Source organism: Schistocerca gregaria, chromosome 6 (genome assembly GCF_023897955.1).
Source record: "Schistocerca gregaria isolate iqSchGreg1 chromosome 6, iqSchGreg1.2, whole genome shotgun sequence".
Classification (NCBI taxonomy): domain Eukaryota; kingdom Metazoa; phylum Arthropoda; class Insecta; order Orthoptera; family Acrididae; genus Schistocerca; species Schistocerca gregaria.
The window spans coordinates 67,390,102-67,414,715 of record NC_064925.1 but is presented as its reverse complement, the minus strand read 5'-3'; the positions used below and the strand labels follow the sequence as shown (position 1 = coordinate 67,414,715).

The following is a 24,614-nucleotide window of genomic DNA, read 5'->3' as shown; positions in this document are numbered from 1 at the left end:
CCCTGAAAACACGAACGTGGACAAGGAGTACAGTATCGCAATAACGTTGTCAGCTGAGTATACTGGTACAGAGATTCGGTGGTCAGTAAACGTACGCAGCACTATACCACCCCACTATAACATCTGGACCACCAAAACGATCATGTTCCACAGTGCTGCGCGCACCCTCATATGGCGAAAATTACGTGAGCTTAACTCAACCGGGAACAATATTAATCGCATTGACCTTAGTGTAATTATTCTCTTTGAACAGATGTATCATGTTTGTTCGTCTCATTGCGTATTTTGACCAGTTACCTTCTTTACCATACTGTAGCAGTTCATTCTGTGCATGGTCCAAGTTTCATCGAGCTATGTTATTTGGCATTTACGCATTATGCAAAAACTACTTTCGTCCTCATGTCTTCCAAACCTGCGTACAGGAATAAATTATCAACAGAGAGTTCCTAATGGAAGGAAGCTGTCTTGGTCAAAACATACACATTCAAAGCTGATGTTCTTCGTTAACCCATAAGACCTTTCCAGCCACCATCTGTTTTGTTGTGGATAAAAAGGTTTGTTCATTTCTAAAAAGATACGCATAGTTTCATACAGAAATGGTCCAGAACAATTGAGATATTCATACCTCATAAATTGGTAAGAGATGGAACGGATCCCCCGTGGTACACAAAAAAGGTCCGAACGCTGTTGCAGAGGCAACGGAAAAAGCATGCGAAGTTCAGAAGAACGCGAAATCCTGAAGATGGGCTAAAATTTACAGACGCGCGAAATTTGGCACGTACTTCGATGCGAGATGCCTTTAATAGGTTCCACAACGAAACATTGTCTCGAAATTTGGTAGAAAATCCGAAGAAATTCTGGTCGTATGTAAAGTACACAAGCGGCAAGACGCAGTCAATACCTTCGCTGCGCAGTGCCGATGGTACTGTTATCGACGACTGCGCCGCTAAAGCGGAGTTATTGAACGCAGTTTTCCGAAATTCCTTCACCAGGGAAGACGAATGGAATATTCCAGAATTTGAAACACGAACATCTGCTAGCATGAGTTTCTTAGAAGTAGATACCTTAGGGGTTGCGAAGCAACTCAAATCGCTTGATACGGGCAAGTCTTCAGGTCCAGATTGTATACCGATTAGGTTCCTTTCAGATTACGCTGATACTATAGCTCCCTACTTAGCACTCATATACAACCGCTCGCTCACCGATAGATCTGTACCTACAGATTGGAAAATTGCGCAGGTCGCACCAGTGTTCAAGAAGGGTAGTAGGAGTAATCCATTTAACTACAGACCTATATCATTGACGTCGGTTTGCAGTAGGGTTTTGGAGCATATACTGTATTCAAACATTATGAATCACCTCGAAGGGAACGATCTATTGACACGTAATCAGCATGGCTTCAGAAAACATCGCTCTTGTGCAACGCAGCTAGCTCTTTATTCGCACGAAGTAATGGCCGCTATCGACAGGGGATCTCAAGTTGATTCCGTATTTCTAGATTTCCGGAAAGCTTTTGACACCGTTCCTCACAAGCGACTTCTAATCAAGCTGCGGAGCTATGGGGTATCGTCTCAGTTGTGCGACTGGATTCGTGATTTCCTGTCAGGAAGGTCGCAGTTCGTAGTAATAGACGGCAAATCATCGAGTAAAACTGAAGTGATATCAGGTGTTCCCCAGGGAAGCGTCCTGGGACCTCTACTGTTCCTGATCTATATAAATGACCTGGGTGACAATCTGAGCAGTTCTCTTAGGTTGTTCGCAGATGATGCTGTAATTTACCGTCTAGTAAGGTCATCCGAAGACCAGTATCAGCTGCAAAGCGATTTAGAAAAGATTGCTGTATGGTGTGTCAGGTGGCAGTTGACGCTAAATAACGAAAAGTGTGAGATGATCCACATGAGTTCCAAAAGAAATCCGTTGGAATTCGATTACTCGATAAATAGTACAATTCTCAAGGCTGTCAATTCAACTAAGTACCTGGGTGTTAAAATTACAAACAACTTCAGTTGGAAGGACCACATAGATAATATTGTCGGGAATGCGAGCCAAAGGTTGCGTTTCATTGGCTGGACACTTAGAAGATGCAACAAGTCCACTAAAGAGACAGCTTACACTACACTCGTTCGTCCTCTGTTAGAATATTGCTGCGCGGTGTGGGATCCTTACCAGGTGGGATTGACGGAGGACATCGAGAGGGTGCAAAGAAGGGCAGCTCGTTTTGTATTATCGCGTTATAGGGGAGAGAGTGTGGCAGATATGATACACGAGTTGGGATGGAAGTCATTACAGCATAGACGTTTTTCGTCGCGGCGAGACCTTTTTACGAAATTTCAGTCACCAACTTTCTCTTCCGAATGCGAAAATATTTTGTTGAGCCCAACCTACATAGGTAGGAATGATCATCAAAATAAAATAAGAGAAATCAGAGCTCGAACAGAAAGGTTTAGGTGTTCGTTTTTCCCGCTCGCTGTTCGGGAGTGGAATAGTAGAGAGATAGTATGATTGTGGTTCGATGAACCCTCTGCCAAGCACTTAAATGTGAATTGCAGAGTAGTCATGTAGATGTAGATCCATAGAAGCAAAAATTATTATACAAGTAAATTTGTTTACTTTCCATTAAAGATGTAGAAACGTTTATGTCATTTTTAGCAACCGTTAGTGAGTTGTTTCAGTCGTTTCCTAAACGTGAAACGAGTTAGTTTTCTTTATTTTTCAGTGAAAGAAGATAATAACAACAGCGTATTTAAGTGAAACCACATAGTAACTTGTAGTTTGCAGATTATTTATGATATAGGGATGTCTTTCTAATGAACGACAGAGGAACACGCCGATATGGTGTTTATTTATGGCAAATGTGATGGGAACGCTACGGCTGCAATTAACGAATATCGGTTTATTATCCAACTCGGAGGAGTCCGAATGCACGAACCAGGTTCTGGTTCAAATGGTTCAGATGGCTCTGAGCACTATGGGACTTAATTCTGAGGTCATCAGTACCCTAGAACTTAGAACTACTTAAACCTTACTAACGTAAGGACATCACACACATCCATGCCCGAGGCAGGATTCGAACCTGCGACCGTAGCGGTAGCGCGGTTCCAGACGGTAGCGCCTAGAACCCCTCGGCCACGCCGGCCGAGCCTGTTCTGGAAAACTACTGCCGATGCACAACTTGGGCATGTTTTATTAGATTCACCAGACAAATAACAACAAAATAAATGGAAATCGTACTTTACATTAACCTCGTACAATTTTGCGATGGCTTCATCTAGCGAAGTTGCTAAATTTCAGGCAAAATCTTTTATTAGCCGTAACTCTGTAGCCAAACATGGGAGGATCTATGTTTATACGAAAACTTTTTTCTTTACTTTTACTTGTAGAATAACGCACTGAAATATTTGCATATCTTCGTCAATAATCTTGTATAAATGAACTCCATAAATCTGTTCGTAGATGTTGCCGTTCTGTATAAGAAGGTAGCAATGTTAGGCGACTATAGTGATTTGCCAAAGGACCTGCCCAGGATTGGTTAACTGTGCAGCAACTGGGGCTAACTCTGGTCATAAATAAATGTAGCGTATTGCACATGCATAAGTGATAAAATCCCCTACTGTACATCTACACCACTGAAGAAGAATTGATGGAAAAAATATCTAGGAGTAAACTAAATGGAGCGACATTAAGAGAAATTATCACCTTCGTCCGGCTACATTTGTGAGTTTCTTGACTGGTCTGGGAGAAACTACATCAAACTATTCCACGCTACGTAGTACATCTTGTTGCAATCTGACACCGCTGCGCACCTGCAAATACTGCGACGCGGCTGCACTGCACAGCTGACGTGTCAGCTCTTAGAGGTTACCTTACCTGTATTATACAGCCTATTCTGTGACAGTGAACGCAAGCGAACAGTGATATTTGTGATATCTCACACTTTTTTAATGTGTGTGAAATCTTATGGGCCTTAACTGCTAAGGTTATCAGTCCCTAAGTTTACACACTACTTAACCTAAATTATCCTAAGGACAAACACACAGACACCCATGCCAGAGGGAGGACTCGAACCTCCGCCGGGACCAGCCGCGCACAGTCCATGACTGCAGCGCCTGAGACCGCTCGGCTAATCTCTCGCGGCTCTCTCACACTTCCAAAAAGGGCAGCTCGTTGGCGTTCGGTTAGCGGGAGCATCTGAGACGATAACGGCTGAACTATTTAACGTTTCACGAGCGACAGTATCTACGGGAATGACACGATACACGAAACTCGGTAAAACATCGTTGGCGAAGAAGCAAAGCGGACAAAAGTTGAAGTTAACTGCTAGAGACCGATTAGCATTCAAAAGGATTACGAACTGACAACACAAAACTGCTGCGGCAAAAGTGGCTGCAGAACTCAAGACTCATTTGAGTGGTGCTGTGTCGACAAAAGCAGTACGGCGGGAGCTTCACAAGGCTGAATAATTCATGGAGGGGCTGCAATTGCGACACCATTAATGAAGGAAGCCAACGCAGTGCTGCGAAGGAAGTAGCGCCACGATCATAAAATCTGGACACTTGATGGCAGGAAGAATCGTCGTTTTCATTGTTTCCTACAAAGGGCTGCGTTCATTTATGGAGACCACCGAAACAACCCTATGATCAGGACTGCCTGCTTGCTACAGTCAAGCATAGTACAGATGCCGCTACGATTTAGCCAGCTACGTCGTGGTATTCAGGTGGTCCAAACTATTCCATCAAGGAATAGAAGATTTACTAAAATTCGATTCACTTCTTTGCCACAGGAGTTCTGGGTAATCTACAACTGTAAGTGACTAACATGGTCCCATTTGACGCACTATGCTGGCTCTCGATGTACCACCATAATCGAGTCTCTCAACATGAGTTGGTAAAAATGAGGTAGCCAAGGAGGTGGAAAGACTGCTTGGCAACTACAACAGGAAAACACAATTAATTAGCAGGAGTGCAAAATAAGAAAGTTCTAAGTACTTTGCTGTAGTCCATGATCAGTTGGTTGGCAATGACAGAAGTCGCGACTAGACTAAGCGTCTGTAGAATGACATAATTTACAAGTCACAAATCTTGCAGTGACGAAAAAACCTCTCGTAATCTTGAAAGTCGAATCCGATGAATATGAAGACTAACTAGGAACTGGGCTACAAAGACTTGATGGCAGCAATGACTGAGCTGCAGACGATGACTAACATCGGCGCTGGCTGACCACCGAGCGCGGCTACAAGCTGTAGACTGGCACAGATGCACTACTCTCCTGCTGCACATGAAGTGGCCTCGCAGCGAATACTGCGACTGGCTGTGTACTCTTTGGCTAACACAGCCGTTCTTCTGTTCCGTTTGTCGAGAAAATCGCATCCGACGGATCGATCTCTCAGGCGGCGGTGTGGGCGTATGACTGACGACCTCACACACTAATTAGAAAACTCTTCTCTTGAGGTACAACTTTCAACGTTAACAACACTACAAGTTTTCTTGAAACTGTAATTACTCGTTGGTCCCAGAGGATGATGTTCAGTGCTGTAGCTAAAGGCTCGTACTGGGCTTAGCCCTTGCGTGCTCGGCCCGGAAGAATTTTCGTAACTTATCATAACTTCTCCCAGCTTGTATATGTTGTTACGAATGTCGGCTCGCTGCTCTAACATGACTTACCTCAGTGCGAGGTCTTCTGGGCCGCCTCCCATACATCGTTGTGAATTGTAGCGAGCCCTCGGTGATGTCTCTTTTATCTATTGACGTAGCCGACCTCGGTATGGCGCCACACACGTAAAAGAAGTTGTAGAAAAAACAGTTGCCAGACTGAGATTCATAGGAAGAATGTTAAGAAAATGTAACTCACTCACGAACTAAATGCCCCAAAAAATACTAGTTCGTATTATTCTTGGAATTGCTCACCACACTGTGACCATTATCAGATAATTGGGACGAGCATTTAATGGCAGTTGTGGGGAAGGAGGATAGTCGTTTTCGGTTCACTGGTATAATTTTGGTAAGATGTGGTTCATCCGTAAAGGAGACCGATTATAAAACACTAATACGACCTATTCTTGAGTATTGCTCGAGCGTTTGGGATCCCTACCAGGTCCAATTGAGGGAGGACGTAGAAGCAATTCAGAGGCGGTCTGGTAGATTTGTTACTGGTAGGTTTGATCATCACGCGAGTGTTACGGAACTGCTTCAGGAACTCGGGTGGGAGTCTCTAGAGGAAAGGAGGCTTTCTTTTCGTGAATCGCTTCTGACAAAATTTAGAGAACCAGCATTTGATGCTGACTGCAGTAGAATTTTTCTGCCACCAACTTACATTTCGCGGAAATAGCACAAAGATAAGAGAGATTAGGGCTCGTACAGAGGCATATAGGCAGTCATTTTTCCCTCGTTCTGTTTGGGACTGGAACAGGGGAGAATATGGTAGTTGTGGTAGGAGGTACCCTCCGCCACGCACCGTATGGTGGATTGCGGAGTATGTATGTAGATATAGATGTAGATAAGACTAATTGCAGTGGCATACGCTAGAAGAGTCGAGTTGAGGTACACGGACATTTTTACGATTGAAATTTCGACAGACTACGCTCAACGAAGAGTCTGAGTACGTATTACTCTCCCCCCACCCTCCACCCCCCGCCGCCACACGCCAACATACGTCTGGCGGAATGACTGCAACTTGAAAATTCGAGAAATCAGAGATAATCTTAGTTTTACCGATAACCATTCTTCCCACGCGACATTCGCGAATGGAACAGGTAAGGGGGGATCAAATAGTCATGCCAGAACTACCCTCTTCCACCACCCCGTCGGATAGTTTGCGGAGTACTGATGTGAATGCAGACTTTGCTGGCAGTGTATCTGTCTACGTGACCGGGGTCCTCAATAATGCAGATAGTTGCTCTGCGAATTGGGTTCTTCAGGGAGAATATGCCTCTCGCAGCTCATCGCTTGTTTCTGTGAGAGTGGCGTGTGTGTGTGTGTGTTTGTGTGTTTTAGACGGGAGGGGGGTCGGAGACTGCGTTACTCCCGTGCGTGTGTCGCCACCCGCCACGCCTGCTTAGTTGAGCGCTTCTCCTCGCCGACAAACACGGCGCTGGCAGCGTTTGATGTCTAAATGCGCGGCTTGTTATGCAAATGCTGCGACCGGGAACCGCAGGCCTGCCTGCTCCGCCGGCAGGCACCCGTGTCGTTCCGAACCGTAGCTGGCAGCCGGAACCACACGCACTGTACCCCGGTACACGCTGCGGGCCTGCACCACCTAGGTCCTGAAGGCTGCAGCGTACGCCGCCAGCCTACGGCGTCTGCTGCCGCAACGCACTCCCCAAATAGTATTGTGCACCATTTGCACCCTGATGATTAGTTCCAATGTTCGAGTGTAATGACTTTTCTGGAGACTAGAAATCTACTCTGTAGTAATCAGCATGGGTTTTGAAAAAGACGATCGTCCACTAGACTCAGAGGGCCATAGACACGGGTTCCCAGGTAGATGTTTCTTGACTTCCGTAAGGCGTTCTATACAGTTCCCCAACAGTCCTTTAATGAACGAAGTAAGACCATATGGACTATCAGACCAATTGTGTGATTGGTTTGAACAGTTCCTAGATAACAGAACGCAGCACGTCATTCTCAAAGGCGAGAAGTCTTCCGAAGTGAGAGTGATTTCAGGTGCCCCGCAGGGGAATGTCGTAGGACCGTTGCTATTCACAATATACATAAATAACCTTATGAATGACATCGGAAGTTCACTGAGCCTTTTTGCGGATGATGCTGTGGTATATCGAAAGGTTGTAACAATGGAAAATTGTACTGAAATGCATGAGAATCTGCTACGTACTGACGCATGATACAGGAAATGGCAATTGAATCTCAATGTATACAAGTGTAATGTTCTGCGAATACATAGAAAGAAAAATCCCTTATCATTTAGCTACAATATAGCAGGTCAGCAAATGGGAGCAGTTAATTCCATAAATTATCTGGGAGTATGCATTAGCAGTGATTTAAAATGGAATGATCGTATAAAGTTGATCGTCGGTAAAGCAGATGCCACACAGATTCATTGGAAGAATCCTAAGGAAATGCAATCCGAAAACAAAGGAAGTAGGTTACATTGCGCTTGTTCGCCCACTGCTTGAATACTGATCAGCAGTGTGGGATCCGTACGAGATATGGTTGATAGAAGAGATAGAGAACATCCAACAGAGAGCAGCGCGCTTCGTTACAGGATCATTTAAAAATTGCGAAAGCCGTACGGAGAAGATAGATAAACTCCAGTGGAAGACTCTGAACGAGAGACGCTCAGTAGCTCGATACGGGCTTTTGTTGAAGTTTCGAGAACATACCTTCACCGAGGAGTCAACCACTATGTTGCTCACTGAGGCTTTTTGCGGATGATGCTGTGGTATATCGAGAGGTCGTAACAATGGAAAATTGTACTGAAATGCATGAGAATCAGCAACGTAATGACGCATGATACAGGAAATGGCAATTGAATCTCAATGTATACGACAATCCCTCTTTCCACGAACAATACAAGACTGGAATAAAAGGGAGAACCGATAGAGGTACTCACGGTACCCTCCGCCACACACCTTCAGGTGGCTTGCGGTGTATGGATGTAGACGTAGATGTAGAATTTTAAGTTAGGAGGGAGCGGATAGGGTTAAAGAGTATACTGAAGGCCTCTAAGATGGGGAGGGATTGTCTGGTGACCTCATAGAAGAAGAAACAGGACTTTACAGCTAAGAGACGGGAGATCACGTATTAGAAGCAGAATTTAAAAGAATTACGGACGAATTAAGGGGAAACAACAGAGTGACGGTCGAAGAAACTCGAAATTTGGTTGATCACGTTATTTGAATGTATATACAATGAAGAATTATTCACCAAAATATTATGCGAGAGCTCTAAAAAGAACGATTCTGTGACCGTTTGAGCCGGACGAAGTGGGCGAGCGGTTCTAGGCGCTACAGTCTGGACTCGCGTGACCGCTACGGTCGCAGGTTCCAATCCTGCCTCGGGCATAGATGTGTATGATGTCCTTAGGTTAGTTAGGTTTAAGTAGTTCTAAGTTCTAGGGGACTGATGACCTCAGAACTTAATTACCATAGTGCTCAGAGCCATTTGAACCATTTGTGACCGTTTGAAGCAGAGCGTGCACGGCACTCCTTGGCGTTGGAGAACCGCTTCCACGCCCACGTACCCTTCATTGTGTCCGTGAGATGTTTGGGAATTTGAGGGAAACTGATTTGCTGCAACGTTGTTTGGGCGGTTTTAGTCAAAATGTAAACGAAAGTATAAGTACGCTCAAAAATAACATCCATACGAAGTGAAAGTGTTAACATTGCTTCAAATTTGTCCGTATGTCTATTCAACGTAGGTGAGCTCAGCGACGAAAAGAGCTTTGACGACGGAAATGAGGGCTTATCAGGTCAAAGTAACAGAAGGCGGCCATCAAGTAGCCAAGGCGATTGTCATTGTGGACCAGACGCCGATGATATCCCGTAAGTTTTTAACTTTGTCCCTTTTTTGGTATGATACATACCTGTCAAACTTTAAACGAGTATTTCTCAAAACTATGTTTCTCGGCATGGTTGCACCCAAGCTACAATTTCATCCGATTTTATGATTTTTGGTCTCCCTTGGACATCGAATTCTCTTCAATTTATCGTAGCCGACTTCTTTAAGTTGATAGTTTTCTTTTTTTTCAGCCAGAAAATAGGGGTCCAAAAATGGCCACTTTTTTCAAACTCTGAATTTCGCCTTTTTTTCTTAATCTCTACGATGAACTAAAATTACATCTGTAAGGATTCCGGTGATATCTTAATTTCATGTTTCAGATAACCACAAACGGAGTTACAGCAACAACCGTCGATCTACCTCCTTTTAGAGATGCGTCGGGAAAATCCCAATCACACAGTGAAAAAATTAGTATTTTTCAATAAACAACTACCAATAAGAACTTCGATGTATGCTTTACTCATTGCATGGTACCCTATTTTTCCGATTAAATTCAGTGCAAAGGAAAAAACCGTGAATTCCCCATTAAGATAAAATAGGACAGAAGAGATAGATGATATTCCAAACTATTTTGAAAAGTGGCAACAAAATGACATCTCATGTAAAGTAATGTGGTAAATGATGCCACATCATATTACATGATACATGCTGTCATGTCATCCAACATGGCTTTTTTCATGTCATGCACTATGACGTAACATGTCACTGATGTTTAGGATGCACGTGTCCCCAGTGTAGCGTACTTCCCATTATAGACGCACCCCCCGTGTTTGGATACTTCCTATTGTTCTCCAGAACCACATAAAAAGTAATTATTTGTGGGTACACCCCTCACCTCTCATTAACAGTGGATGGGTTTGGGGCAGAAATAATCCCATCGGTGGGAAAAAATATCCCTTCTACCCAGAAACCAGCCGTCCGGTGTGGCCGTGGTGTTCTAGGCGCTTTAGTCTGGAACCGCACGACCGCTACGGCTGCAGGTTCGAATCCTGCCTCGGGCATGGATGTGTGTGATGTCCTTAGGTGAGTTAGGTTTAAGTATTTGTACGTTCTAGGGGGCTGATGACCTCATATGTTAAGTCCCATAGTGCTCAGAGCCATTTGTACCATTTGAACCCAGAAACCAAAAAAATGTTTATTCTCCTCTCAGGAACCCAGAAATTCCCCCCCCCCCCCCCCCCCCCAAGGAAACACTTTTGTATCTACTACGTGTATGCTCCTCAGCAACACGATTTTGTAGAGGATGTTCGGAAATTCCTGTTGGACACTTCTAGGACTTGTAGAGGGGAGAGAATATGCAGTGTTTTGAATAGAAACCCATGTCCTGAACAGTACGGTTTCCGTTCTACGGCGGTTTCATTTCAGATGAGCATCGCGTCCACGTCTGCTGAGGCAAAGAGAAAAGTCTCGGAGTTGTTTGTTTTGGTACGCAGTAGGGTAGACAGGAAAACGTTCTTGGAAGCTGTGCTACTGAATGTCTATTATGATGTGTCATTTCAGCATGATGATGCACCACCTCACTTCTCACATGCGGTTCGGAGACGACTCAGCAGAAAATATGGTGAAGGGTGGATAGGCCGAGGTAATCGGGTCGCGTGCTCGCCGCGATTGCCAGATTTAATGCCAGTGGAGTACTTCTTGTGAGGTCATATACAAAGTTTAATTTACTATAATAGAGACAGAGAAAGATCTGCTAGTACGAGTTCTGGCGGCTGCACTAGAAACTGAAGACACACCAGTGTGTACCACGTCTGTAACAACGTTGGTGGTCACCACATCGAGCTGCTGTTGTAATGTTCTGTACATACAGTACGTTGTGTTCTTTTTTGATTTTTAAATAATGTAAACATGTAATGTTTAAGTGTTAATACAAACAAATTTGCTTGAGTGATAAATGAATGTTTCATTATGTTTCCTTCCGAAATGTTACCCAATTATTGTACTGCTTCACCCCTAATTCATTTCCTCAAGCAGATGCGGGCGCGATACACATCTGAATTGAAACCATAGTGGAACGTACATGGTACGTTTCCAGACACGGGCACCTATTCAAAATATTATTAACTCACTCATCTCCACAAGTCCTAGAAGTTTGTAACAGGAATTTCTGAACACCGCTCATATTGCTTACAACAGCTGGAGTATCTTCTAGATTTTGGGCAAAAGATCAGGGGCTTTAGCCCATAAAGTGCAAGATGCAGGTGTGCCAACGCCTCGCAGCTTAGAGAGCTCACTGCGCTGGGGAATTAGGTCCAATCCGCACAAAAGCGTGAATATGACGAAATGTTTTGACTTAAATGTGTTTGAAGCTCCCAGATAGATCGAAAACTACTTCGCTTCTATCCCTAACTATTTCTAGAACATATTCGCCTTTTACGTAATGTGATAGGATCATTTAACATCTGCTTTCCAGCTTTTATTATGTTTACTGCAGTCAAATAACCATACAAATTCAAAACATAATGATAATTAAGGAATGAGATGATTTGATATGAAACTTCCTGGCAGATTAAAACTGTGTGCCCAACCGAGACTCGAACTCGGGACCTTTGCCTTTCGCGGGCAAGTGCTCTACAAACTGAGCTACCAAAGCACGACTCAGGCCCGGTACTCACCGCTTTACTTCTGCCAGTATCCGTCTCCTACCTTCCAAACTTTACAGAAGCTCTTCTGCGAAACTTGCAGAACTAGCACTCCTGAAAGAAAGGATATTGCAGAGACATGGCTTAGCCACAGCCTGGGGGATGTTTCCAGAATGAGATTTTCACTCTGCAGCGGAGTGTGCGCTGATATGAAACTTCCTGGCAGATTAAAACTGTGTGCCCAACCGAGACTCGAACTCGGGACCTTTGCCTTTCGCGGGCAAGTGCTCTACCAACTGAGCTACCGAAGCACGACTCACGCCCGGTACTCACAGCTTTACTTCTGCCAGTATCCGTCTCCTACCTTCCAAACTTTACAGAAGCTCTTCTGCGAAACTTGCAGAACTAGCACTCCTGAAAGAAAGGATATTGCAGAGACATGGCTTAGCCACAGCCTGGGGGATGTTTCCAGAATGAGATTTTCACTCTGCAGCGGAGTGTGCGCTGATATGAAACTTCCTGGCAGATTAAAACTGTGTGCCCAACCGAGACTCGAACTCGGGACCTTTGCCTTTCGCGGGCAAGTGCTCTACCAACTGAGCTACTGAAGCACGACTCACGCCCGGTACTCACAGCTTTACTTCTGCCAGTATCCGTCTCCTACCTTCCGAACTTTACAGAAGCTCTTCTGCGAAACTTGCAGAACTAGCACTCCTGAAAGAAAGGATATTGCAGAGACATGGCTTAGCCACAGCCTGGGGGATGTTTCCAGAATGAGATTTTCACTCTGCAGCGGAGTGTGCGCTGATATGAAACTTCCTGGCAGATTAAAACTGTGTGCCCAACCGAGACTCGAACTCGGGACCTTTGCCTTTCGGGGGCAAGTGCTCTACCAACTGAGCTACCGAAGCACGACTCACGCCCGGTACTCACAGCTTTACTTCTGCCAGTATCCGTCTCCTACCTTCCAAACTTTACAGAAGCTCTTCTGCGAAACTTGCAGAACTAGCACTCCTGAAAGAAAGGATATTGCAGAGACATGGCTTAGCCACAGCCTGGGGGATGTTTCCAGAATGAGATTTTCACTCTGCAGCGGAGTGTGCGCTGATATGAAACTTCCTGGCAGATTAAAACTGTGTGCCCAACCGAGACTCGAACTCGGTACCTTTGCCTTTCGCGGGCAAGTGCTCTACCAACTGAGCTACTGAAGCACGACTCACGCCCGGTACTCACAGCTTTACTTCTGCCAGTATCCGTCTCCTACCTTCCAAACTTTACAGAAGCTCTTCTGCGAAACTTACAGAACTAGCACTCCTGAAAGAAAGGATATTGCGGAGACATGGCTTAGCCACAGCCTGGGGGATGTTTCCAGAATGAGATTTTCACTCTGCAGCGGAGTGTGCGCTGATATGAAACTTCCTGGCAGATTAAAACTGTGTGCCCAACCGAGACTCGAACTCGGGGCCTCCGCTGCAAAGTGAAAATCTCATTCTGGAAACATCCCCCAGGCTGTGGCTAAGCCATGTCTCTGAAATATCCTTTCTTTCAGGAGTGCTAGTTCTGCAAGTTTCGCAGAAGAGCTTCTGTAAAGTTTGGAAGGTAGGAGACGGATACTGGCAGAAGTAAAGCTGTGAGTACCGGGCGTGAGTCGTGCTTCGGTAGCTCAGTTGGTAGAGCACTTGCCCGCGAAAGGCAAAGGTCCCGAGTTCGAGTCTCGGTTGGGCACACAGTTTTAATCTGCCAGGAAGTTTCATATCAGCGCACACTCCGCTGCAGAGTGAAAATCTCATTCTGGAAACATCCCCCAGGCTGTGGCTAAGCCATGTCTCTGCAATATCCTTTCTTTCAGGAGTGCTAGTTCTGCAAGTTTCGCAGAAGAGCTTCTGTAAAGTTTGGAAGGTAGGAGACGGATACTGGCAGAAGTAAAGCTGTGAGTACCGGGCGTGAGTCGTGCTTCGGTAGCTTAGTTGGTAGAGCACTTGCCCGCGAAAGGCAAAGGTCCCGAGTTCGAGTCTCGGTTGGGCACACAGTTTTAATCTGCCAGGATGTTTCATAATGCTAATAATAAATGAAGTTACAAATTTTTCGGATTGTGATTTGCATAGTCAATTATTGACCGTGTCCTTTTGGTACAGAATTCTAATGGTAACGTTTGCATATTTGATCACACAGTTTACACGCACACGTTACGTTTGGTTCATGATATGACGTGTTGTGGCAGATGAGGTTGTGGAAACCATGGACAGCCATTGTGATGATCAAGTGTATCATTTCAAAGTTTTCATTTGTCCATACCGGTCAATCATGGCGCCTGTGTAGTAAAATTCTAGAGGTACGTCTTCCCTCTCCCTTCAAGGTTTTAAGTATACTTTCCAAAGCGCTGCATTTGGGTAGCATCAAGTTTGTTCGTAGGTCTGCGATGAGGAAGGGTTCCCGCGCAAGCAGATATACAAGTCTGGATCGTGTTGTTTTGGACATTCCTATAGCTTTCTTTATATAACTCGACTTCACTCTTTCCATTGTTGTCAGGTTTTCACCGTAAGATGTGGTCCGATAGTTTCTATGCCTTAGTCAGTATTGGGAAGATTTTGGCTCTGTATAGTGTCATTGCTGTGTCTAGGCTAAGGGATCTGATGTATTGCATTTCATGGATTGCCATTATTGCTTGCATTGCTTTCTCTGTAACACGTTTTGTGAAACAATTTACAGTTGTTCGTATTGTGACCCGTAGTTACTTGGAGTGTGGTAGCAACCTTTAGTTTTCTCTTCCGTATGACGATCTCAGCTGATGCAAGTGCTCTTCCTCCATTTCTGAGTGCCATCATTTCTGTTTTCGCCACATTTGTTTCGAAGCTCTGTTCCAAACTCCAATCTTCCATATTTTTATTGCTTCTTGTAACTTTGTAATGTCTTCTGTGCCTGTTGCAATAGCCGGCCGCTGTGGGCGAGCGGTTCTAGGCGCTTCAGTCTGGAACCGCGCGACCGCTACGGTCGCAGGTTCGAATCCTGCATCGGGCATGGATGTTTGTGATGTCCTTAGATCAGTTAGATTTAAGTAGTTCTAAGTTCTAGGGGACTGATGACCTCAGATGTTAAGTCCCATAGTGCACAGAGCCTTTTGAACCATTTCAACCTTATTTCCTTGCACTGCAGAATTGCGCTTATGATTAGTGTCCATATATTGTTTTCTCCTATGGTGTCCTCTAGCTTTTTGGTCATTAGTTTTCTATTTATAAAGTCAAAGGCTTTTGGGAAGTCTATAGATTGCACATGAGACTTTTCTCTGTCTTCAAGGGCTTCCCATACGCTCTTTAGCAGGAGTATTTGGCAATCAGACTTGTTCTTTCCTTCCTGAATTCGACAGCTTTCGGGGAGGTTCCCAACTCTACCATAATATTGAAATTACACCGCCACTGATTGGCAGCCCATGCAGATCCTTGAAGACTCGGGTGAGACTGATCCAATGTAATTTGCTTTCGAATAATGTTGTTTATATCATGACAACGGATAAAGCTTTCAAAAAACGCAAAGATAACCATTATTTACACGTATTTGTCTGTTTTCGTAGAAAATTTGAACCGATTCATGCAGGTTTGATACATAGAAGAGGCACGCGTAAAAATAAACTAACAAAAATAGTGTTTTTTACAGAAAATTCGAATAAAGTTAGATTTTTTTAAGTCGACTTCTAAGTTTAAGTGTAAGGATGCCTTTTTCATTTATCAGATTCACTTTAAACCGTTTCCGCGCTTTCGTTCTCGTAAGAACGAATTTTACGTACTGTATTTAATACAACTTTAAATCATCTTATGTCGACAACGGATAAAGACTATTGGATAAAAAAGACTATTTATTTTATCCATTTATCTACGTTTGTGGAAAGTTAGAAATGATTCATACAAGTTTAAACTATAGACGTGAGGCGCTTCAGATCCCTCAGGAAAAAAGCACGTGTTTTTTGCATGAAAAATTCCAGACGAAGCAAGATCTTAGACCAAGGTTTGATACACCGGTGGACCGCATTTCAACCATTACTTCCGCTCTTGTCTTGAGTTATTTCAGGTTTTTGCATGTAAAATCCCAAAAATAGTGACTTCCTTTTTCCTCGTAAAATACCAACAGTGCCATCAGCGGAACATTAATTTCAGCTCAATTAAATTTTTTTTGTAAAGAGAATTAACGGATTCGCTTAACTCGCCTGACCGCCAGCTCCAGTTCGTCGTTCAAACCTTGCTCAATACACGGCAACATGGCTGCAGTAGGACAGACTTTCGAGCAACTGCACAAATGGCTCCTGGTCTGGGCTAAACAAAAAACCTTTTACCCCATGTTCCTATTTCAAATAGGAACTCAGTGTAACGATAATATAATACAAGAAATACAATATAAGAATACTGTCTGAATCTACCTATCAGGTTTTCCGCCACTCACTGACTTCACGTCCGATCTTAGTAACGCCCTTATCTGAAGCTCTTTGCTGTGTAAAAGACTAAAGTGTGTATCTTTCTACCATTGTACAGTATGACGCCATATTACAACTTTTGATAAAAGATATTGCGTCAAAATATGGTACAATCGTTACGTGTTCTGGCTTTCTTCAAACTGATGTCTCTGGGTGAATGTAGGTTGCGAGTTCGATTTTGACATGACAAATATTTTTTATTCGAGAGTGCAGTGCGCAGCTGGTCTTCCTGTCTCTCGCTGGATACAAATGTCTTTGAATATATTGATAGATTAACGTAGATGTCTTGTAGTCTGCGTAGTTACTTTTTTCATAAAATTCTTACTGATATATATCAGTGTCAATGCACACTTCCCGTAATATTTTTACGCATCAAGCCAAAGAAAGATCTGTATTTGGTGTTAAAGCGCCGTTTTTTACATGCAAATCGTAATTGACTCAGTGCTATCGATGATGACTGAACATTACTGCTATAGTTGAGTAATGAATACGATTTCCCACACATGAAATAAGGTAAAGTAAAACTGAACAACGTAAGCGATACAGAAAATGGGGAAAATTCACTGATTCGCTGACAACAAATCCTCAGAAAAGTTACTCGGTCAAATGTGTTCTTACAACGTGCCGCATTTAGAATGTGAAATAATTTGCGTATATTAATGTGAAAGCGCCAGAACATAGCAGCAGATATCATCATTCCGTATTTTATGAAAAAAAATCAAGTGGAGTTCAACCTATCACCGTTTTATTTAGAATAACAGAGGGCTCACATATATCGCACAGTGAATAAATATTGGTAGATAGACTGTGTCTGTGTGTACGGTTGTGTGTGCGTGTGTGTGTGCGCGCGCGCTTGTGTGTGTGTGTGTGTGTGTGTGTGTGTGTGTGTGTGTGTGTGTGTGTGTATGTGTGTGTGTTTGTGTGTATGAGAGAGAGAGAGAGAGAGAAAGGGAAAATGTCTTGTCAAACAAATATGCTGTCAGTGTTTAATTTTTTGCATGTATGCGATTACATGTGTTTTGTTCCAGTTGTACTACGCATGTAACATTTAAAATTATTCAGGTTATCACTGATACATGAAAAGCTAACATTTTTATAATATTCACACTCAGTTTAGTAGACTTTTACCTTTAAGAGTAAAGGTGGTTTTTAATGGCTCGCCATTCAAAAACAGGAACAAAATTACACATGTTCGAGTATCACTAGTTCGTTGAAACACAAAATATATATTCTGCCTGCCAGTAACGGTATACATTGTCGGTTGCACATAAGGAACCGCAAGTTCTTTGCTACAAGTTCTGCAACGGGATAATGTGGGTGAGTATCTTATGAAGTTATCCATTTGACAATCAGAGCCGGAATAGGCATCGTCAGAGTGTTTACGGATGTGGCAACGGAAAACTGCAGGAAAACTTCAGATCACTTGCACAAAGTGCATGCTCATTGGAAGTATAATCATTTGGATGATTCGGCGTCGTGCATACTTCTTCAAATAACTTCTCCAAAATTTGACGTTACGACCACTCTACAGTATCCCTCCTGAAGTGCCGTCTTGTTTGCGTGCGTGGCTGAACACTTGCAAAACCAGTGCAGCGTCCCGTTATAGAAAGGTATTTTCCTGAGCTTTCTCCAAGGAGTCGAGTTGCTGATCAAAACATCAGGGGGTGAGAAAGCTAGTAGTGAAAGATGGCTGTTACGAAACAGTTATTGTTGTAGTACCTTCGTGATATCTTCCTGATAATTGTTTAAACTCCGTCACTGAATGGTTACTTCGTTGATTATGATAATCCATTAAGTCGAAAGTCTGCAACAATGTTCTGATTGCTTTTACACGTATTGCTGTATATTTCAACTTCATGTGACAGTATTCAGTTGTGTCCTTGTGAATGGACAAAACGCGTTGCTTACGCAATTAAATAAACTTGAAGATGATATGATACTGATGGAAGCTGGCTGACACAAAAATATGTACTGTTGACACTGTGGAAACCAGGGTGGGAGGAAAAGGAGACTCCACGACTAGGCTGTGAAGACAATATCGATAGAAGGCAATGGCGATAGTCATCAACGGATGCGGTAAGGAAGGCATGGCGTCAGCACACGGGCACTTCCGTTCGTTGTCGACGTTTCGACTCCGCAGCTGGGGAGCTCATCAGCTGCTATCAACGAGGCTGAGCGGACTCGGGTCCAGTCCTTCCACCAAGGAAATATCTCTGATGGTATCGGGAATCGGAACCGAGTCCCTTGCATCAGGGTCTGCCGTATTAACCGGTCATTAAGCTACGGACTAGATCGAAATGACGGATAAATTTTAATCGTCAGAATGCTGACAAACGGAATCTCGCGCTTGGAGCTTTGGCTATCGGAATGTGGACGAAGAAATAATAAGATATACGAGGGTTGAATGAAGAACAATGCCTCCACCTTCTTCACTCTTCAACAGTTGGCAGCATTGGTATGCGGCAGGTACTGGCTTGTTCCGTAGCCTCTTCTCTAGAGCTCCAGCTTGCAAGAAGCCTTAGCATGCAACGGATGTGCTGTTACAGTGTAAAGTATGGAACCCTGCGCAGATGCTCGGTCAATGCAATTAAAGGATCGTGCAGTCATTGAATTCTTGACAGTAGAAGGTGTCACCTCAAAGGAGATTCATCAGAGAATTGAAGCACTTTATGGTGATTGTGTTGATGTGGGTACTGTGTGTCGTTGGTTGAGGCGGGAACATCTGACCAGCGTGGCAGACAAAGAGTTGGACGTCCTGTGACAACAACCACCGAGTTTCACAAGTAAAATGTTGTCAGATTGACTCAGGATGATCGTCGTATCACTCAGAGAGAAATTCCAAGCACAATCGGCGTTTCAAAACAAAGTGTGGGTCACATTATTGTTTTGCTTGGCTATCGGAAGATCTGTTTACGATGGGTACTCCAGATGCTGACTCTTGAAATGAAAGCGCAAAGACTTGAAATTTGCCAGGAACGTGCACACAGTACTCGCATCAACATAATCACCATAAACTGCTTTCATTCTCAGATGAATCTCCTTTGGGGTGACACCTTCTGCTGTCAACAATTCTATGACTGTAAGTTGCTTAAATCGCATTGACCGGCTGTCTGTGAGGGTTCCATACTTTACACTGTAATAACACATCCGTTTAATGCTAAGGATTCCCACCAGCCGGAGCTGTAGAGAAGAGGCTACCGAACACACCAGTACCTGCCGGATACCAATGCTGCCAACTATTGAAGAGTTACGAAGGCGGAGGCATTACTTTTGTCAACTCTCGTAGAACATACAAACATAATGTGTCAGCTGAATCACAGACGTATCGTACCGACAGCATGTTTGGGAAGCTCGTTGAACTGTTCATTTTCATATTGCCTGTAATAGCATGAGAATTTGGTTTCAGGTGGATCTCATCTGCAGGAACAAATAACTTGCTGACAAATCAATAGTTTACTTAACATCAATCACCAGTATCTTCACCACACCTGACTCTTTAAAGAATGGAACTCCCAATGTATAAAACAACTTGAATGTATGATTAGTGGAAAAAGTACAAGGAATACCCAGAAAGTAACGTACCACATTTTTTCCTTCAACAATTCTTTATTGAACATAATGAAAATTACACACACGAAAGAGTGGTGTTTTGTCTACCCCCTTTTTCTCCACGTAATCTCCACCCCGTTCTATAGCCTACCTCCCGTTCTATAGCCAATCTGTACCAATCATTGTCCTGCTGGCGAACCCAGTGTTTCATACGTCATCATCCTCAAATTGTCTTCCATGAATGGTTTCCTTTAATGGCCCAAACAAGTGGAAATCCAAGGATGGTCTGCCCGACCGCTGCAAATCGTCGAGCACCACCGAACCGCCTTCTGATGACCTCACCCTACGTACCCAGAGACTCACTGTACTTCTGTCGACACCACATGCTCCATAGATTTTGCGCAAGCGTTGGACAGTATTCCTCACAGTTTCCTTCTCTGCAGTGAGAAATTCATTAACGGCACGTTGCATGTAACGTACATCACCTACAGACCCCATTTTGAAACTGTCCTGCTGCTACGCTATCTGTCGAAAGTGACGGAATCTTGGCGCCCTCATTCAGGAGACCTCAAATAGTACATACATAACGTTCTACAGTCGTTGAACTGTTTTCGGCTGTGAAAAAAATGCGGTACATTACTTTCTAGGCAACCGTCGTAGATGCCGAATGCGATTCGTAGCGAGAATCTTGAGGAAATGTAACGCATCGAGGAAGGAAGTGGCTTATAAGCAGCCGGTTCGATCGATTCTTGAGTATTGTTCATCTGTCTGTGACCGATAGGTAGGACTGACAGAAGAGATATAGAAGATCCAACGAAGAGCAGCGCCTTTCGTCATGGGGTCTTTTAACGGGCACGAGAGCGGTACGGAGATGCTCAACAAACTCCAATGGCAGAGATTAGAAGAGAGGCATTGTACAACACGGAGAGGTTTACTAATAACATTTCGAGACAGCCCTTTCCGGGAAGAGTCGCACAACATATTACTTCTCCCCACATACGTCTCGTGTAATGACCACGAGCAGAAAATTCGAGAAATTAGAGGCAATACAGAACAGAGGCTTACTGACAATCATTCTTCCCAATGCGCTACTCACAAGCGGAACGCATTCGGAGGGCTGAGTTAGTGCTTCAAAAGTACCCTCCGCCACACACCATTAGATGGATTGTGGAGTGTTATTTACATACAGATATTGATTACTTCACAACTGACTTAACGTGGTAAATGTCTGTTGTTAAGTATCTAACATATTTATGGTTAAAAGCACGAAATCCTAATTATGTTGGTGATTTCGTATTATTCACCCATATATTAATAAAAAAGTCAAAACCTAAAGTACCATTTTTATGTAAAAGCTACTTTTCTTCTATACTATGTATCATACAATGAAATAATTGTCATGTACACTTGACATCAAGAAAAGTGGTTCACTGCCGAATACAACCAACATAACGTAGCTGTGCTGCAGGTCCTTTAAATACCAAAACCGCGTGGGGTACAGTCGTTTGACTACACGCAATGGGTACCGCAAGAGACTACTGGACACCAAAGCTCATTATGGCAGTCAGTCTAAGCGTCAACTAATATCGTCATACAAAACATTTTATAAAGCACGTTCTAAGCGATGAGACACGCCATAACACTCATAAACTAACCCTAATTACAACAAAGTGACATTCCAAAAGTTGCGAGAAAACGGATTATTTTACATATATCGTACAGTAATCCTTAGTCAAAATTCAATACTTGAGACGATATATGGAGTTGCAAAGCTGTAGGGCCATTCGAAAAAATATTTTAGCTCTCGAATACGTTTTTCATCCACGTGCCGAACGTCGCTCAATGGCGAGTAGCTCTGGAAACTGGATATTGGACGAACCAGTAAAAAAAATGCGATTAATGGCAACAGGCACTCTACGGAAATCTCATCATTAACAGCAAATCACCAGTGATATCGTTGTTCTCGTGACACATCAACAGTTACGTGTCCACAAATTTGAACTTTAAATGATATGGCCAACGCCGCCGTTCTGGAGTTGGATTCAAACCCAGCGCCTATAGCCATTACTAACTAAGCTAAGCTTTGTTTGTGCCTTATTGAGACGCGAACACTAGGCGTAAAGAGACGTGAAGTATAGACGTTTGCACCAGTATCAGTTATCAATTCAGATCCTGAAAATAAATGACGAAAATATTTGCACTAAACTGGAATTCCTGTCATAACAGTTACCTTCCTGGGAACTATCCCCAACGACGTTTAATATGGCGTCATTCACAAGAAACGGTATGCTCACGGCTAGAATTGAAAGGCCATCATACGAAGCTGCTGACAGGGATGCGAACCAGCACCTAATCGGATTGTTAACGAAGTACGTAAAATCATAAGTTAAATATCAAATGTTTTCACCATTTGGAATCTTAAATGACAGTAGAATTGTTTTTGCCTGACTGGGATTCGAACCCAGCATCTAGCGTCGTCGTTTTCTAGCCAGGAACAGACGATAAATAGCTATTGTTGGTTCACCAGTAGCGAGATGTGAGCATGTTTAGCTAGACATCAGGCGACGAAAAGTTCTGTGCTGGATGGAATTCAAACCCCGCACACGTGGTCATGAAGACACTTTCACTATCAAATTCTTTTCCAATAATAGCTAGGAGGGGCATGTTTGTACTTTCAATGATGTGAACGAAAATACTCTGCTGACTAGAAGTTGAATCCACAACATATCGTCGTTGGTGAACACAACGAACACAACGTCAAACCCAAATCCATTTTCGCCAGTAGGATGGAGGGGAATGTTTGAACTTGAAAAGAGGTAAGGAAAAGTTTGATCTTGTAATGTTGTGATTAAAAGCTCATCATGTGGCAGTGAGTTGAAACGAACACGTTACAGCTGACAACGCACGAAGAGACGTTGAAAATGCAACTATTTTTCACCAGTAGTTCGGAGTGCACATGCTAGGGCTTGATATGAAATAATGAATATTTTGTGCTTACCAGGATTCGAAACCCGATAGGTACCTTTCGAGGAGGTCTAGAAGAGTTTGCAATCTTGGTGAACACAGTGAAATTGATTTAGAATCCCAATACTGTACCACAATCTTCAACGTCTCAGTTTCAAATAAAGTAAGAGCCTTGTGAACTTACATGGCCTTTGGTTCATTAAATGAAATACGTTTTCCAGTTTACGACGGCTTCCTGGTGACAGAGTCTCTACCTGCCAGGGTTTCTCCATCTGTCACAGCTCAAACGAATGCCGCTCTGCCCCAGTCGGCACAGAAGAGATGTTATCCTTACTGCGGATATTGAACTACGGGGCTTACTGGCGTTCTGCATTTGGCGTTGCTAGGGGTGGAGGAGAGTTACTTGCGTGTGTTAAAAATCTACGCCTGACGTGAGATGTGAACCTACACGTTTTACACATCAGTACAAAATTAATCCACCAGACCACAGAACCCACTGCCAAGCACATAATTATGAATTGCGAAGTATTCATTTAGACGTAAATGCAGATGTCACGGGATGGGTAACAGAATGGAGGGCTGGATCTGGGAATGGAGAGAAGTGCAGAAGTGCAAAATAAAAGCATGAAATGCTTGCAAAGTATTGCTTACTTAGATGTGTGCCACATTTCGTTTTATCTTAGGAGCAATAGATAAGGAAGCACTGTTTTCAGAACGAAGAATGGGTTATAGGGAAGGGGAGACCAAGGAATGCGGTTTTATAGGTGTTGAGAGGAGTGACAGAGAGTAAAGACAGCAGCAATTAAAAGAGAAAACGTAGCGTCAATGGAAACCGATAGATTTGTTTATAAAGTTTTTGAGGAATGGAATAGAAGGGCGATAGTGTCAGAGAGAGAGTGTGTGAGAGAATACAGGCGGTATTAACGAGTAAACATAAAATGAAATCGTTTGCGTATTGTGTGGAAGACGGAGGGTGTATTCATGGATGGAGGGAAAGAGAGAGATGTATTTGAAATAACAAAACTACTGTGACAGAGTCCATCTAAACTGATTAGTTTGTAAGTATCTAGACAGGGTATAAATGAAATCAAAATAGAATATGTAACAAACTGTATATCCAAAGTAACCCACTTGAATTAAAAAGGCAACTCAAACTAACCCATATTTTGTCTGTTCTGTTACCACGCGATCTTCCACTAGCTCCCAATGAGGAAAAATGACGAAAAATAAGACACAACAAAACATTTTAAGGACTCTAATATTTTATCCAGAATCTTTCATTATTTTGTACTTCTATCGTGCTTCTTGGCATAGAATGTATAAACCGTCGAACGTAACAGGCTGAATAAGCAACCTCCTCCCAGACTTCCAGGACTCAGTCCCAAAGAACGTCCGCAGTTGTTGGTGGGGGCCAGTCCATGACGTTGACGCCGATCGTGGACAGCCGCTGCTGAACAAATGCAGACTTGTGAATGGGAGAATGGTCCTCTTGCACTGTGACGTCCCCTTCTGCGTACAGCATTCGCACTGACGGAAGCATCACAT

General features: G+C 43.4%; 1 protein-coding gene and 1 non-coding gene across 2 annotated transcripts in view; one reads left to right on the top strand and one right to left on the bottom strand.

Moving 5' to 3' along the window:
• LOC126278105 (uncharacterized) overlaps positions 1-24,614 on the top strand; it is a 1,197,991-nt gene that overhangs the window by 177,157 nt on the left and 996,220 nt on the right. The gene's annotated exons all lie outside the window — the stretch shown is intronic.
• On the bottom strand, positions 12,932-13,006 carry Trnas-cga (transfer RNA serine (anticodon CGA)). The gene has a single exon. It is a non-coding gene; the product is annotated as a tRNA-Ser (tRNA).